Source organism: Anomaloglossus baeobatrachus, chromosome 9 (assembly GCF_048569485.1).
Source record: "Anomaloglossus baeobatrachus isolate aAnoBae1 chromosome 9, aAnoBae1.hap1, whole genome shotgun sequence".
Classification (NCBI taxonomy): domain Eukaryota; kingdom Metazoa; phylum Chordata; class Amphibia; order Anura; family Aromobatidae; genus Anomaloglossus; species Anomaloglossus baeobatrachus.
Window position 1 is genome coordinate 165,089,124 of NC_134361.1, and position 15,004 is coordinate 165,104,127.

At 47.8% G+C, this 15,004-nt stretch overlaps 7 non-coding genes and 3 pseudogenes across 7 annotated transcripts; all 10 read left to right on the forward strand.

The window, feature by feature from the left end:
* Positions 1-1,286: 1,286 nt before the first annotated feature.
* LOC142253727 (U2 spliceosomal RNA) lies at positions 1,287-1,428 on the forward strand (annotated as a pseudogene).
* A 697-nt stretch (positions 1,429-2,125) lies between these two features.
* On the forward strand, positions 2,126-2,321 carry LOC142253251 (U2 spliceosomal RNA). Its single transcript, XR_012726562.1, has one exon. It is a non-coding gene; the product is annotated as a U2 spliceosomal RNA (small nuclear RNA).
* Positions 2,322-3,708: 1,387 nt separating this feature from the next.
* LOC142253666 (U2 spliceosomal RNA) lies at positions 3,709-3,850 on the forward strand (annotated as a pseudogene).
* Positions 3,851-4,547: 697 nt separating this feature from the next.
* LOC142253239 (U2 spliceosomal RNA) lies at positions 4,548-4,743 on the forward strand. Its single transcript, XR_012726550.1, has one exon. It is a non-coding gene; the product is annotated as a U2 spliceosomal RNA (small nuclear RNA).
* A 1,564-nt stretch (positions 4,744-6,307) lies between these two features.
* On the forward strand, positions 6,308-6,503 carry LOC142253459 (U2 spliceosomal RNA). The gene has a single exon (XR_012726745.1). It is a non-coding gene; the product is annotated as a U2 spliceosomal RNA (small nuclear RNA).
* A 1,387-nt stretch (positions 6,504-7,890) lies between these two features.
* On the forward strand, positions 7,891-8,081 carry LOC142252698 (U2 spliceosomal RNA). The gene has a single exon (XR_012726067.1). It is a non-coding gene; the product is annotated as a U2 spliceosomal RNA (small nuclear RNA).
* Positions 8,082-9,469: 1,388 nt separating this feature from the next.
* LOC142253614 (U2 spliceosomal RNA) lies at positions 9,470-9,630 on the forward strand (annotated as a pseudogene).
* Positions 9,631-10,311: 681 nt separating this feature from the next.
* On the forward strand, positions 10,312-10,507 carry LOC142253206 (U2 spliceosomal RNA). Its single transcript, XR_012726518.1, has one exon. It is a non-coding gene; the product is annotated as a U2 spliceosomal RNA (small nuclear RNA).
* Positions 10,508-11,895: 1,388 nt separating this feature from the next.
* Positions 11,896-12,086, forward strand: LOC142252699 (U2 spliceosomal RNA). The gene has a single exon (XR_012726068.1). It is a non-coding gene; the product is annotated as a U2 spliceosomal RNA (small nuclear RNA).
* Positions 12,087-13,474: 1,388 nt separating this feature from the next.
* LOC142252700 (U2 spliceosomal RNA) lies at positions 13,475-13,665 on the forward strand. Its single transcript, XR_012726069.1, has one exon. It is a non-coding gene; the product is annotated as a U2 spliceosomal RNA (small nuclear RNA).
* Positions 13,666-15,004: the final 1,339 nt, after the last annotated feature.

Below are 15,004 nucleotides of genomic sequence, written 5' to 3' on the forward strand. Positions count from 1 at the left end.
GCCCATTCACTTTTCACACTTCCTCCTTTTGTTTTTTATCTTTCACACTTTTGACTTTCTTTATTCATCCAAATAGCAAACTCATCACCACTCAACCTGACCAACTCGGCTATGTCCCGTGCTGCAGTTCTCTGTCTTATCTAGATCATTTGCAATTGAATGGAATAGATCCCTTTTGGACAAAGTGGATTCACCTGCTGCTGCAGTAACCACAGGTGTGATAAGATCTAGAATTGGCATCTGGTGCGATCTCTCCGCTTCCACTCCAAAGAAAGTTACCTGTTTATTCCTATCATGCATTGGTTTTTGGGGTTTTCTTTGAGTAATGATGATCTCTTTAGTAGTCTGTTGGCGCCCTCTCCTGGAGGAATAGTTTGCTTGCTCTTGGACATTCTAAAAGAGAGGTCATGATAGACATTGAGCTTCTGAGCTCAATTGGGGACAGTCATGGGTGATGAATGTTTGCAACCTGCTGCAAAGCCTCATACCGCAATATAAGGAACGTCAAATACTAAGAAAGGGCGGCCTATGAAAGAATTACTACTTTCAATAAGTACACTTAAACGGCTAATTGGGAATAGAAAAACTGTAAAAAGCCCTCTGAGAAAGCCCCCCTCTAACCTTTGATAGTAAGTTTTTCTGTAGTCTGCCTGTTGATGTATTTTCCGTTTGAACTGTGCACAACATGAAGAGACGGAACACTGGCGGCTTGTCACAATGCCCCCACTGACATCACAATAGCGCTGCTGCCTAGAAAACAAGCTGCGCAGCAGAAGTTGTTCTTTGGGTGGGAGGGTGGGCTAGTGTAAGGAGGGGGCAAGCTCTTTTTTTCCCGGGTGGTAGGGGGATGACAGGAGAAGGGATGCGGGTGGTGAGAAGGGTACAGAGGGCAGGGTTTGGGGGCTGGGAAGGAAAGGGAAAAGATTAGGGTTTGGGGATGATGAAAGGGCTTTCTACGGGTAAGGATGGCAAAGGGTGGCAGTGACGGAAAGTCAGGCAACCTGTCCTGTCCGTCTTTTTGTATCGTGAATTGGAAAGACTGCAAGGGGGAGGGGAGTTGCTTGCGCCCTAAAGGAGGAGTTATTCAGATTCATTGCAGTGGGGGGCGGCGGCTGCAAAACGCACCATTCTTCTTGTTTTTGCTCTGCAAAGCAGCCTTTTCAAGGGTTGGCTTGGGTGACAAAATGTCTTCTGTAGGCGTGGGTTTGTCTCCCTCTCGCTCTCTCTCCCTAAGATGTGTCCGGCATAGGCCAGGGTGCCACTCGAGGCCCAAACCAATTCTGGTTATCGCTTCTCGGCCTTTTGGCTAAGATCAAGTGTAGTATCGTTCGAAAAGGTGGTTTAAGGCTCCGGCCACCTTAGTACAATGATGCAATGCACACTGGAAGGTTGCGCTTGTTAGTACTTTGGGAGGATAGTATATCCATCTAGAGGAAACCATGGCCCTACCAGGATCGAGGCTATTAGACTGAGTAAGTGTGGGGGCTATGGTGCAATGTGCCCCAGGATTGACGACCCTGGAGTGAGTCTGAGCTTGCTGGCTTTGGACCCCGGCAAGCCTTGGGCTCTGTAGCACACCGTACCTTGCCCTTTCATACTTTCTGAGCATATTGCTCTATCCCGGCCTTCTGGCTAGGAAGGGAAATTTTTATAATCATGGTCGGAGGTCCGTTCAGCTTTGGGCTGAGAAACCAACACCCGGTTGGAGGTCCGGGTCAGCTTCGGCTGAGAAACCAACACCTGGTTGGAGGTCCGGGTCAGCTTCGGCTGAGAAACCAACACCCGATTGGAGGTCCGGGTCAGCTTCGGCTGAGAAACCAACACCCGGTTGGAGGTCCGGTTAGCCTTGGGCTGAGAAACCAACACCGGTTGACGGTCCGGGCAGTTTCGGCTGCGAAACCAACAACTAGTAGCTCTCTACTCCACTTGGGTAAGATGCCTGGGTGGACGCTGGGAGCAACGACAAGGCTCAACCAGGCTTCGGCTTGGGGGAGCACCGAAGATCCCTGACCCTTGCTGTGGCCTTCTGGCTCGGAGGGACGGGGTTGATTTTTGGGGACCCTCTCCTCACGGAGGGGTCCACACGAATCCTAGCCTTTGCACTGTTTTTGGTGTGACTTCGGTCATGCATTTTTTGCGGTGCTTTGGAAAGCTTCATTAAATCAAAATCTGTTCTTATCAGTTTAATATCTGATACGTCCCCTATCTGGGGACCATATATTAAATGGATTTTTAGAACAGGGAGATGGAAAAAGAGCTTGCTCTGTCCACTCCACGCATTGACCTGGTATTGCAGTACCTCCAGGACCGGTGCACCCCTTCTTAACCCAGTTTCCAAAAGCAGAACTCAATTCACCTGATTCATATTAGCCCGGTTTAATGAATTGGAAGAAAGCATACGTCTTCATATGCACCTCAATTTGGCCCATTCACTTTTCACACTTCCTCCTTTTGTTTTTTATCTTTCACACTTTTGACTTTCTTTATTCATCCAAATAGCAAACTCATCACCACTCAACCTGACCAACTCGGCTATGTCCCGTGCTGCAGTTCTCTGTCTTATCTAGATCATTTGCAATTGAATGGAATAGATCCCTTTTGGACAAAGTGGATTCACCTGCTGCTGCAGTGACCACAGGTGTGATAAGATCTAGAATTGGCATCTGGTGCGATCTCTCCGCTTCCACTCCAAAGAAAGTTACCTGTTTATTCCTATCATGCATTGGTTTTTGGGGTTTTCTTTGAGTAATGATGATCTCTTTAGTAGTCTGTTGGCGCCCTCTCCTGGAGGAATAGTTTGCTTGCTCTTGGACATTCTAAAAGAGAGGTCATGATAGACATTGAGCTTCTGAGCTCAATTGGGGACAGTCATGGGTGATGAATGTTTGCAACCTGCTGCAAAGCCTCATACCGCAATATAAGGAACGTCAAATACTAAGAAAGGGCGGCCTATGAAAGAATTACTACTTTCAATAAGTACACTTAAACGGCTAATTGGGAATAGAAAAACTGTAAAAAGCCCTCTGAGAAAGCCCCCCTCTAACCTTTGATAGTAAGTTTTTCTGTAGTCTGCCTGTTGATGTATTTTCCGTTTGAACTGTGCACAACATGAAGAGACGGAACACTGGCGGCTTGTCACAATGCCCCCGCTGACATCACAATAGCGCTGCTGCCTAGAAAACAAGCTGCGCAGCAGAAGTTGTTCTTTGGGTGGGAGGGTGGGCTAGTGTAAGGAGGGGGCAAGCTCTTTTTTTCCCGGGTGGTAGGGGGATGACAGGAGAAGGGATGCGGGTGGTGAGAAGGGTACAGAGGGCAGGGTTTGGGGGCTGGGAAGGAAAGGGAAAAGATTAGGGTTTGGGGATGATGAAAGGGCTTTCTACGGGTAAGGATGGCAAAGGGTGGCAGTGACGGAAAGTCAGGCAACCTGTCCTGTCCGTCTTTTTGTATCGTGAATTGGAAAGACTGCAAGGGGGAGGGGAGTTGCTTGCGCCCTAAAGGAGGAGTTATTCAGATTCATTGCAGTGGGGGCGGCGGCTGCAAAACGCACCATTCTTCTTGTTTTTGCTCTGCAAAGCAGCCTTTTCAAGGGTTGGCTTGGGTGACAAAATGTCTTCTGTAGGCGTGGGTTTGTCTCCCTCTCGCTCTCTCTCCCTAAGATGTGTCCGGCATAGGCCAGGGTGCCACTCGAGGCCCAAACCAATTCTGGTTATCGCTTCTCGGCCTTTTGGCTAAGATCAAGTGTAGTATCGTTCGAAAAGGTGGTTTAAGGCTCCGGCCACCTTAGTACAATGATGCAATGCACACTGGAAGGTTGCACTTGTTAGTACTTTGGGAGGATAGTATATCCATCTAGAGGAAACCATGGCCCTACCAGGATTGAGGCTATTAGACTGAGTAAGTGTGGGGGTTATGGTGCAATGTGCCCCAGGAATGGACACCCTGGAGGGAGTCTGAACTTGCTAGGTTGGGACCCTGGTAAGCCTCAGACTCTGTCGCACGCCGCGCCTTGCCTATTCATACTTTCCAAGCATATTGCCCTATCCTGGCCTTCTGGCTAAGAAGGGAAATTTTTATAATCCCGGTCGGAGGTCCGGTCAGCTTTGGGCTGAGAAACCAACACCCGGTTGGAGGTCCGGGTCAGCTTTGGCTGAGAAACCAACACCCGGTTGGAGGTCCGGTTAGCCTTGGGCTGAGAAACCAACACCCGGTTGGAGGTCCGGTCAGCCTTGGGCTGAGAAACCAACACCCGGTTGGAGGTCCGGTCAGCCTTGGGCTGAGAAACCAACACCGGTTGACGGTCCGGGCAGTCTCGGCTGCGAAACCAACGACTAGTAGCTCCCTACTCCACTTGGGTAAGATGCCTCGGTGGACGCTGGGAGCAACAACAAGGCACAACCAGGCTTCGGCTTGGGGGAGCACCGAAGATCCCTGACCCTCGCTGTGGCCTTCTGGCTCGGAGGGACGGGGTTGATTTTTGGGGATCCTCTTCTCACGGAGGGGTCCACACGAATCCTAGCCTTTGCACTGTTTTTGGTGTGACTTCGGTCATGCATTTTTGCGGTGCTTTGGAAAGCTTCATTAAATCAAAAATCTGTTCTTATCAGTTTAATATCTGATACGTCCCCTATCTGGGGACCATATATTAAATGGATTTTTAGAACAGGGAGATGGAAAAAGAGCTTGCTCTGTCCACTCCACGCATTGACCTGGTATTGCAGTACCTCCAGGACCGGTGCACCCCTTCTTAACCCAGTTTCCAAAAGCAGAACTCAATTCACCTGATTCATATTAGCCCGGTTTAATGAATTGGAAGAAAGCATACGTCTTCATATGCACCTCAATTTGGCCCATTCACTTTTCACACTTCCTCCTTTTGTTTTTTATCTTTCACACTTTTGACTTTCTTTATTCATCCAAATAGCAAACTCATCACCACTCAACCTGACCAACTCGGCTATGTCCCGTGCTGCAGTTCTCTGTCTTATCTAGATCATTTGCAATTGAATGGAATAGATCCCTTTTGGACAAAGTGGATTCACCTGCTGCTGCAGTGACCACAGGTGTGATAAGATCTAGAATTGGCATCTGGTGCGATCTCTCCGCTTCCACTCCAAAGAAAGTTACCTGTTTATTCCTATCATGCATTGGTTTTTGGGGTTTTCTTTGAGTAATGATGATCTCTTTAGTAGTCTGTTGGCGCCCTCTCCTGGAGGAATAGTTTGCTTGCTCTTGGACATTCTAAAAGAGAGGTCATGATAGACATTGAGCTTCTGAGCTCAATTGGGGACAGTCATGGGTGATGAATGTTTGCAACCTGCTGCAAAGCCTCATACCGCAATATAAGGAACGTCAAATACTAAGAAAGGGCGGCCTATGAAAGAATTACTACTTTCAATAAGTACACTTAAACGGCTAATTGGGAATAGAAAAACTGTAAAAAGCCCTCTGAGAAAGCCCCCCTCTAACCTTTGATAGTAAGTTTTTCTGTAGTCTGCCTGTTGATGTATTTTCCGTTTGAACTGTGCACAACATGAAGAGACGGAACACTGGCGGCTTGTCACAATGCCCCCGCTGACATCACAATAGCGCTGCTGCCTAGAAAACAAGCTGCGCAGCAGAAGTTGTTCTTTGGGTGGGAGGGTGGGCTAGTGTAAGGAGGGGGCAAGCTCTTTTTTTCCCGGGTGGTAGGGGGATGACAGGAGAAGGGATGCGGGTGGTGAGAAGGGTACAGAGGGCAGGGTTTGGGGGCTGGGAAGGAAAGGGAAAAGATTAGGGTTTGGGGATGATGAAAGGGCTTTCTACGGGTAAGGATGGCAAAGGGTGGCAGTGACGGAAAGTCAGGCAACCTGTCCTGTCCGTCTTTTTGTATCGTGAATTGGAAAGACTGCAAGGGGGAGGGGAGTTGCTTGCGCCCTAAAGGAGGAGTTATTCAGATTCATTGCAGTGGGGGGCGGCGGCTGCAAAACGCACCATTCTTCTTGTTTTTGCTCTGCAAAGCAGCCTTTTCAAGGGTTGGCTTGGGTGACAAAATGTCTTCTGTAGGCGTGGGTTTGTCTCCCTCTCGCTCTCTCTCCCTAAGATGTGTCCGGCATAGGCCAGGGTGCCACTCGAGGCCCAAACCAATTCTGGTTATCGCTTCTCGGCCTTTTGGCTAAGATCAAGTGTAGTTTGGGAGGGTACTACCTTGGTTGGTGCTGAAAGGTGCCAGGGTATTGCACAACTGCTGGCCTTGGGGGAGTGTGCATCGTAGGATGTCATAGCCCTCTTGTGACGGACAGTTACCTGGGCAACGAGAGGCGGTCACTTTATTATTTTCAAACTCATCCTTCAAAAAAAAAAAAAAAAAAAAATCTGTTCTTATCAGTTTAATATCTGATACGTCCCCTATCTGGGGACCATATATTAAATGGATTTTTAGAACAGGGAGATGGAAAAAGAGCTTGCTCTGTCCACTCCACGCATTGACCTGGTATTGCAGTACCTCCAGGACCGGTGCACCCCTTCTTAACCCAGTTTCCAAAAGCAGAACTCAATTCACCTGATTCATATTAGCCCGGTTTAATGAATTGGAAGAAAGCATACGTCTTCATATGCACCTCAATTTGGCCCATTCACTTTTCACACTTCCTCCTTTTGTTTTTTATCTTTCACACTTTTGACTTTCTTTATTCATCCAAATAGCAAACTCATCACCACTCAACCTGACCAACTCGGCTATGTCCCGTGCTGCAGTTCTCTGTCTTATCTAGATCATTTGCAATTGAATGGAATAGATCCCTTTTGGACAAAGTGGATTCACCTGCTGCTGCAGTGACCACAGGTGTGATAAGATCTAGAATTGGCATCTGGTGCGATCTCTCCGCTTCCACTCCAAAGAAAGTTACCTGTTTATTCCTATCATGCATTGGTTTTTGGGGTTTTCTTTGAGTAATGATGATCTCTTTAGTAGTCTGTTGGCGCCCTCTCCTGGAGGAATAGTTTGCTTGCTCTTGGACATTCTAAAAGAGAGGTCATGATAGACATTGAGCTTCTGAGCTCAATTGGGGACAGTCATGGGTGATGAATGTTTGCAACCTGCTGCAAAGCCTCATACCGCAATATAAGGAACGTCAAATACTAAGAAAGGGCGGCCTATGAAAGAATTACTACTTTCAATAAGTACACTTAAACGGCTAATTGGGAATAGAAAAACTGTAAAAAGCCCTCTGAGAAAGCCCCCCTCTAACCTTTGATAGTAAGTTTTTCTGTAGTCTGCCTGTTGATGTATTTTCCGTTTGAACTGTGCACAACATGAAGAGACGGAACACTGGCGGCTTGTCACAATGCCCCCGCTGACATCACAATAGCGCTGCTGCCTAGAAAACAAGCTGCGCAGCAGAAGTTGTTCTTTGGGTGGGAGGGTGGGCTAGTGTAAGGAGGGGGCAAGCTCTTTTTTCCCGGGTGGTAGGGGGATGACAGGAGAAGGGATGCGGGTGGTGAGAAGGGTACAGAGGGCAGGGTTTGGGGGCTGGGAAGGAAAGGGAAAAGATTAGGGTTTGGGGATGATGAAAGGGCTTTCTACGGGTAAGGATGGCAAAGGGTGGCAGTGACGGAAAGTCAGGCAACCTGTCCTGTCCGTCTTTTTGTATCGTGAATTGGAAAGACTGCAAGGGGGAGGGGAGTTGCTTGCGCCCTAAAGGAGGAGTTATTCAGATTCATTGCAGTGGGGGGCGGCGGCTGCAAAACGCACCATTCTTCTTGTTTTTGCTCTGCAAAGCAGCCTTTTCAAGGGTTGGCTTGGGTGACAAAATGTCTTCTGTAGGCGTGGGTTTGTCTCCCTCTCGCTCTCTCTCCCTAAGATGTGTCCGGCATAGGCCAGGGTGCCACTCGAGGCCCAAACCAATTCTGGTTATCGCTTCTCGGCCTTTTGGCTAAGATCAAGTGTAGTATCTGTTCTTATCAGTTTAATATCTGATACGTCCCCTATCTGGGGACCATATATTAAATGGATTTTTAGAACAGGGAGATGGAAAAAGAGCTTGCTCTGTCCACTCCACGCATTGACCTGGTATTGCAGTACCTCCAGGACCGGTGCACCCCTTCTTAACCCAGTTTCCAAAAGCAGAACTCAATTCACCTGATTCATATTAGCCCGGTTTAATGAATTGGAAGAAAGCATACGTCTTCATATGCACCTCAATTTGGCCCATTCACTTTTCACACTTCCTCCTTTTGTTTTTTATCTTTCACACTTTTGACTTTCTTTATTCATCCAAATAGCAAACTCATCACCACTCAACCTGACCAACTCGGCTATGTCCCGTGCTGCAGTTCTCTGTCTTATCTAGATCATTTGCAATTGAATGGAATAGATCCCTTTTGGACAAAGTGGATTCACCTGCTGCTGCAGTGACCACAGGTGTGATAAGATCTAGAATTGGCATCTGGTGCGATCTCTCCGCTTCCACTCCAAAGAAAGTTACCTGTTTATTCCTATCATGCATTGGTTTTTGGGGTTTTCTTTGAGTAATGATGATCTCTTTAGTAGTCTGTTGGCGCCCTCTCCTGGAGGAATAGTTTGCTTGCTCTTGGACATTCTAAAAGAGAGGTCATGATAGACATTGAGCTTCTGAGCTCAATTGGGGACAGTCATGGGTGATGAATGTTTGCAACCTGCTGCAAAGCCTCATACCGCAATATAAGGAACGTCAAATACTAAGAAAGGGCGGCCTATGAAAGAATTACTACTTTCAATAAGTACACTTAAACGGCTAATTGGGAATAGAAAAACTGTAAAAAGCCCTCTGAGAAAGCCCCCCTCTAACCTTTGATAGTAAGTTTTTCTGTAGTCTGCCTGTTGATGTATTTTCCGTTTGAACTGTGCACAACATGAAGAGACGGAACACTGGCGGCTTGTCACAATGCCCCCGCTGACATCACAATAGCGCTGCTGCCTAGAAAACAAGCTGCGCAGCAGAAGTTGTTCTTTGGGTGGGAGGGTGGGCTAGTGTAAGGAGGGGGCAAGCTCTTTTTTTCCCGGGTGGTAGGGGGATGACAGGAGAAGGGATGCGGGTGGTGAGAAGGGTACAGAGGGCAGGGTTTGGGGGCTGGGAAGGAAAGGGAAAAGATTAGGGTTTGGGGATGATGAAAGGGCTTTCTACGGGTAAGGATGGCAAAGGGTGGCAGTGACGGAAAGTCAGGCAACCTGTCCTGTCCGTCTTTTTGTATCGTGAATTGGAAAGACTGCAAGGGGGAGGGGAGTTGCTTGCGCCCTAAAGGAGGAGTTATTCAGATTCATTGCAGTGGGGGGCGGCGGCTGCAAAACGCACCATTCTTCTTGTTTTTGCTCTGCAAAGCAGCCTTTTCAAGGGTTGGCTTGGGTGACAAAATGTCTTCTGTAGGCGTGGGTTTGTCTCCCTCTCGCTCTCTCTCCCTAAGATGTGTCCGGCATAGGCCAGGGTGCCACTCGAGGCCCAAACCAATTCTGGTTATCGCTTCTCGGCCTTTTGGCTAAGATCAAGTGTAGTATCTGTTATCGCTTCTCGGCCTTTTGGCTAAGATCAAGTGTAGTGTTGTTCGAAGAGGTGGTTTAAGCTCCAGGCCACCTTAGTACAATGATACAATGCACACTGGAAGGTTGCGCTTGCTAGTACTCTGGGTGGATAGTATATTCATCTAGAGGAAAACATGGCCCTACCAGGATCGAGGCTATTAGACTGAGTAAGGGTGGGGGGCTATGGTACAATGTGCCCCAGGACTGACGACCCTGGAGTGAGTCTGAGCTTGCTGGCTTGGGACCCCGGCAAGCCTTGGGCTCTGTAGCACACCGTACCTTGCCTTTTCATACTTTTTGAGCATATTACCCTATCCCGGCCTTCTGGCTAGGAAGGGAAATTTTTATAATCCCGGTCGGAGGTCTGGTCAGCTTTGGGCTGAGAAACTAACACCCGGTTGGAGGTCTGGGTCAGCTTCGGCTGAGAAACCAACACCCGGTTGGAGGTCTGGGTCAGCTTTGGCTGAGAAACCAACACCCGGTTGAAGGTCCGGTTAGCCTTGGGCTGAGAAACCAACACCGGTTGACGGTCCGGGCAGTTTCGGCTGCGAAACCAACAACTAGTAGCTCTCTACTCCACTTGGGTAAGATGCCTGGGTGGACGCTGGGAGCAACGACAAGGCTCAACCAGGCTTCGGCTTGGGGGAGCACCGAAGATCCCTGACCCTTGCTGTGGCCTTCTGGCTCGGAGGGACGGGGTTGATTTTTGGGGACCCTCTCCTCACGGTGGGGTCCACACGAATCCTAGCCTTTGCACTGTTTTTGGTGTGACTTCGGTCATGCATTTTTTGTGGTGCTTTGGAAAGCTTCATTAAATCAAAATCTGTTCTTATCAGTTTAATATCTGATACGTCCCCTATCTGGGGACCATATATTAAATGGATTTTTAGAACAGGGAGATGGAAAAAGAGCTTGCTCTGTCCACTCCACGCATTGACCTGGTATTGCAGTACCTCCAGGACCGGTGCACCCCTTCTTAACCCAGTTTCCAAAAGCAGAACTCAATTCACCTGATTCATATTAGCCCGGTTTAATGAATTGGAAGAAAGCATACGTCTTCATATGCACCTCAATTTGGCCCATTCACTTTTCACACTTCCTCCTTTTGTTTTTTATCTTTCACACTTTTGACTTTCTTTATTCATCCAAATAGCAAACTCATCACCACTCAACCTGACCAACTCGGCTATGTCCCGTGCTGCAGTTCTCTGTCTTATCTAGATCATTTGCAATTGAATGGAATAGATCCCTTTTGGACAAAGTGGATTCACCTGCTGCTGCAGTGACCACAGGTGTGATAAGATCTAGAATTGGCATCTGGTGCGATCTCTCCGCTTCCACTCCGAAGAAAGTTACCTGTTTATTCCTATCATGCATTGGTTTTTGGGGTTTTCTTTGAGTAATGATGATCTCTTTAGTAGTCTGTTGGCGCCCTCTCCTGGAGGAATAGTTTGCTTGCTCTTGGACATTCTAAAAGAGAGGTCATGATAGACATTGAGCTTCTGAGCTCAATTGGGGACAGTCATGGGTGATGAATGTTTGCAACCTGCTGCAAAGCCTCATACCGCAATATAAGGAACGTCAAATACTAAGAAAGGGCGGCCTATGAAAGAATTACTACTTTCAATAAGTACACTTAAACGGCTAATTGGGAATAGAAAAACTGTAAAAAGCCCTCTGAGAAAGCCCCCCTCTAACCTTTGATAGTAAGTTTTTCTGTAGTCTGCCTGTTGATGTATTTTCCGTTTGAACTGTGCACAACATGAAGAGACGGAACACTGGCGGCTTGTCACAATGCCCCCGCTGACATCACAATAGCGCTGCTGCCTAGAAAACAAGCTGCGCAGCAGAAGTTGTTCTTTGGGTGGGAGGGTGGGCTAGTGTAAGGAGGGGGCAAGCTCTTTTTTTCCCGGGTGGTAGGGGGATGACAGGAGAAGGGATGCGGGTGGTGAGAAGGGTACAGAGGGCAGGGTTTGGGGGCTGGGAAGGAAAGGGAAAAGATTAGGGTTTGGGGATGATGAAAGGGCTTTCTACGGGTAAGGATGGCAAAGGGTGGCAGTGACGGAAAGTCAGGCAACCTGTCCTGTCCGTCTTTTTGTATCGTGAATTGGAAAGACTGCAAGGGGGAGGGGAGTTGCTTGCGCCCTAAAGGAGGAGTTATTCAGATTCATTGCAGTGGGGGGCGGCGGCTGCAAAACGCACCATTCTTCTTGTTTTTGCTCTGCAAAGCAGCCTTTTCAAGGGTTGGCTTGGGTGACAAAATGTCTTCTGTAGGCGTGGGTTTGTCTCCCTCTCGCTCTCTCTCCCTAAGATGTGTCCGGCATAGGCCAGGGTGCCACTCGAGGCCCAAACCAATTCTGGTTATCGCTTCTCGGCCTTTTGGCTAAGATCAAGTGTAGTATCTGTTCTTATCAGTTTAATATCTGATACGTCCCCTATCTGGGGACCATATATTAAATGGATTTTTAGAACAGGGAGATGGAAAAAGAGCTTGCTCTGTCCACTCCACGCATTGACCTGGTATTGCAGTACCTCCAGGACCGGTGCACCCCTTCTTAACCCAGTTTCCAAAAGCAGAACTCAATTCACCTGATTCATATTAGCCCGGTTTAATGAATTGGAAGAAAGCATACGTCTTCATATGCACCTCAATTTGGCCCATTCACTTTTCACACTTCCTCCTTTTGTTTTTTATCTTTCACACTTTTGACTTTCTTTATTCATCCAAATAGCAAACTCATCACCACTCAACCTGACCAACTCGGCTATGTCCCGTGCTGCAGTTCTCTGTCTTATCTAGATCATTTGCAATTGAATGGAATAGATCCCTTTTGGACAAAGTGGATTCACCTGCTGCTGCAGTGACCACAGGTGTGATAAGATCTAGAATTGGCATCTGGTGCGATCTCTCCGCTTCCACTCCAAAGAAAGTTACCTGTTTATTCCTATCATGCATTGGTTTTTGGGGTTTTCTTTGAGTAATGATGATCTCTTTAGTAGTCTGTTGGCGCCCTCTCCTGGAGGAATAGTTTGCTTGCTCTTGGACATTCTAAAAGAGAGGTCATGATAGACATTGAGCTTCTGAGCTCAATTGGGGACAGTCATGGGTGATGAATGTTTGCAACCTGCTGCAAAGCCTCATACCGCAATATAAGGAACGTCAAATACTAAGAAAGGGCGGCCTATGAAAGAATTACTACTTTCAATAAGTACACTTAAACGGCTAATTGGGAATAAAAAAACTGTAAAAAGCCCTCTGAGAAAGCCCCCCTCTAACCTTTGATAGTAAGTTTTTCTGTAGTCTGCCTGTTGATGTATTTTCCGTTTGAACTGTGCACAACATGAAGAGACGGAACACTGGCGGCTTGTCACAATGCCCCCGCTGACATCACAATAGCGCTGCTGCCTAGAAAACAAGCTGCGCAGCAGAAGTTGTTCTTTGGGTGGGAGGGTGGGCTAGTGTAAGGAGGGGGCAAGCTCTTTTTTTCCCGGGTGGTAGGGGGATGACAGGAGAAGGGATGCGGGTGGTGAGAAGGGTACAGAGGGCAGGGTTTGGGGGCTGGGAAGGAAAGGGAAAAGATTAGGGTTTGGGGATGATGAAAGGGCTTTCTACGGGTAAGGATGGCAAAGGGTGGCAGTGACGGAAAGTCAGGCAACCTGTCCTGTCCGTCTTTTTGTATCGTGAATTGGAAAGACTGCAAGGGGGAGGGGAGTTGCTTGCGCCCTAAAGGAGGAGTTATTCAGATTCATTGCAGTGGGGGGCGGCGGCTGCAAAACGCACCATTCTTCTTGTTTTTGCTCTGCAAAGCAGCCTTTTCAAGGGTTGGCTTGGGTGACAAAATGTCTTCTGTAGGCGTGGGTTTGTCTCCCTCTCGCTCTCTCTCCCTAAGATGTGTCCGGCATAGGCCAGGGTGCCACTCGAGGCCCAAACCAATTCTGGTTATCGCTTCTCGGCCTTTTGGCTAAGATCAAGTGTAGTATCTGTTCTTATCAGTTTAATATCTGATACGTCCCCTATCTGGGGACCATATATTAAATGGATTTTTAGAACAGGGAGATGGAAAAAGAGCTTGCTCTGTCCACTCCACGCATTGACCTGGTATTGCAGTACCTCCAGGACCGGTGCACCCCTTCTTAACCCAGTTTCCAAAAGCAGAACTCAATTCACCTGATTCATATTAGCCCGGTTTAATGAATTGGAAGAAAGCATACGTCTTCATATGCACCTCAATTTGGCCCATTCACTTTTCACACTTCCTCCTTTTGTTTTTTATCTTTCACACTTTTGACTTTCTTTATTCATCCAAATAGCAAACTCATCACCACTCAACCTGACCAACTCGGCTATGTCTCGTGCTGCAGTTCTCTGTCTTATCTAGATCATTTGCAATTGAATGGAATAGATCCCTTTTGGACAAAGTGGATTCACCTGCTGCTGCAGTGACCACAGGTGTGATAAGATCTAGAATTGGCATCTGGTGCGATCTCTCCGCTTCCACTCCAAAGAAAGTTACCTGTTTATTCCTATCATGCATTGGTTTTTGGGGTTTTCTTTGAGTAATGATGATCTCTTTAGTAGTCTGTTGGCGCCCTCTCCTGGAGGAATAGTTTGCTTGCTCTTGGACATTCTAAAAGAGAGGTCATGATAGACATTGAGCTTCTGAGCTCAATTGGGGACAGTCATGGGTGATGAATGTTTGCAACCTGCTGCAAAGCCTCATACCGCAATATAAGGAACGTCAAATACTAAGAAAGGGCGGCCTATGAAAGAATTACTACTTTCAATAAGTACACTTAAACGGCTAATTGGGAATAGAAAAACTGTAAAAAGCCCTCTGAGAAAGCCCCCCTCTAACCTTTGATAGTAAGTTTTTCTGTAGTCTGCCTGTTGATGTATTTTCCGTTTGAACTGTGCACAACATGAAGAGACGGAACACTGGCGGCTTGTCACAATGCCCCCGCTGACATCACAATAGCGCTGCTGCCTAGAAAACAAGCTGCGCAGCAGAAGTTGTTCTTTGGGTGGGAGGGTGGGCTAGTGTAAGGAGGGGGCAAGCTCTTTTTTTCCCGGGTGGTAGGGGGATGACAGGAGAAGGGATGCGGGTGGTGAGAAGGGTACAGAGGGCAGGGTTTGGGGGCTGGGAAGGAAAGGGAAAAGATTAGGGTTTGGGGATGATGAAAGGGCTTTCTACGGGTAAGGATGGCAAAGGGTGGCAGTGACGGAAAGTCAGGCAACCTGTCCTGTCCGTCTTTTTGTATCGTGAATTGGAAAGACTGCAAGGGGGAGGGGAGTTGCTTGCGCCCTAAAGGAGGAGTTATTCAGATTCATTGCAGTGGGGGGCGGCGGCTGCAAAACGCACCATTCTTCTTGTTTTTGCTCTGCAAAGCAGCCTTTTCAAGGGTTGGCTTGGGTGACAAAATGTCTTCTGTAGGCGTGGGTTTGTCTCCCTCTCGCTCTCTCTCCCTAAGATG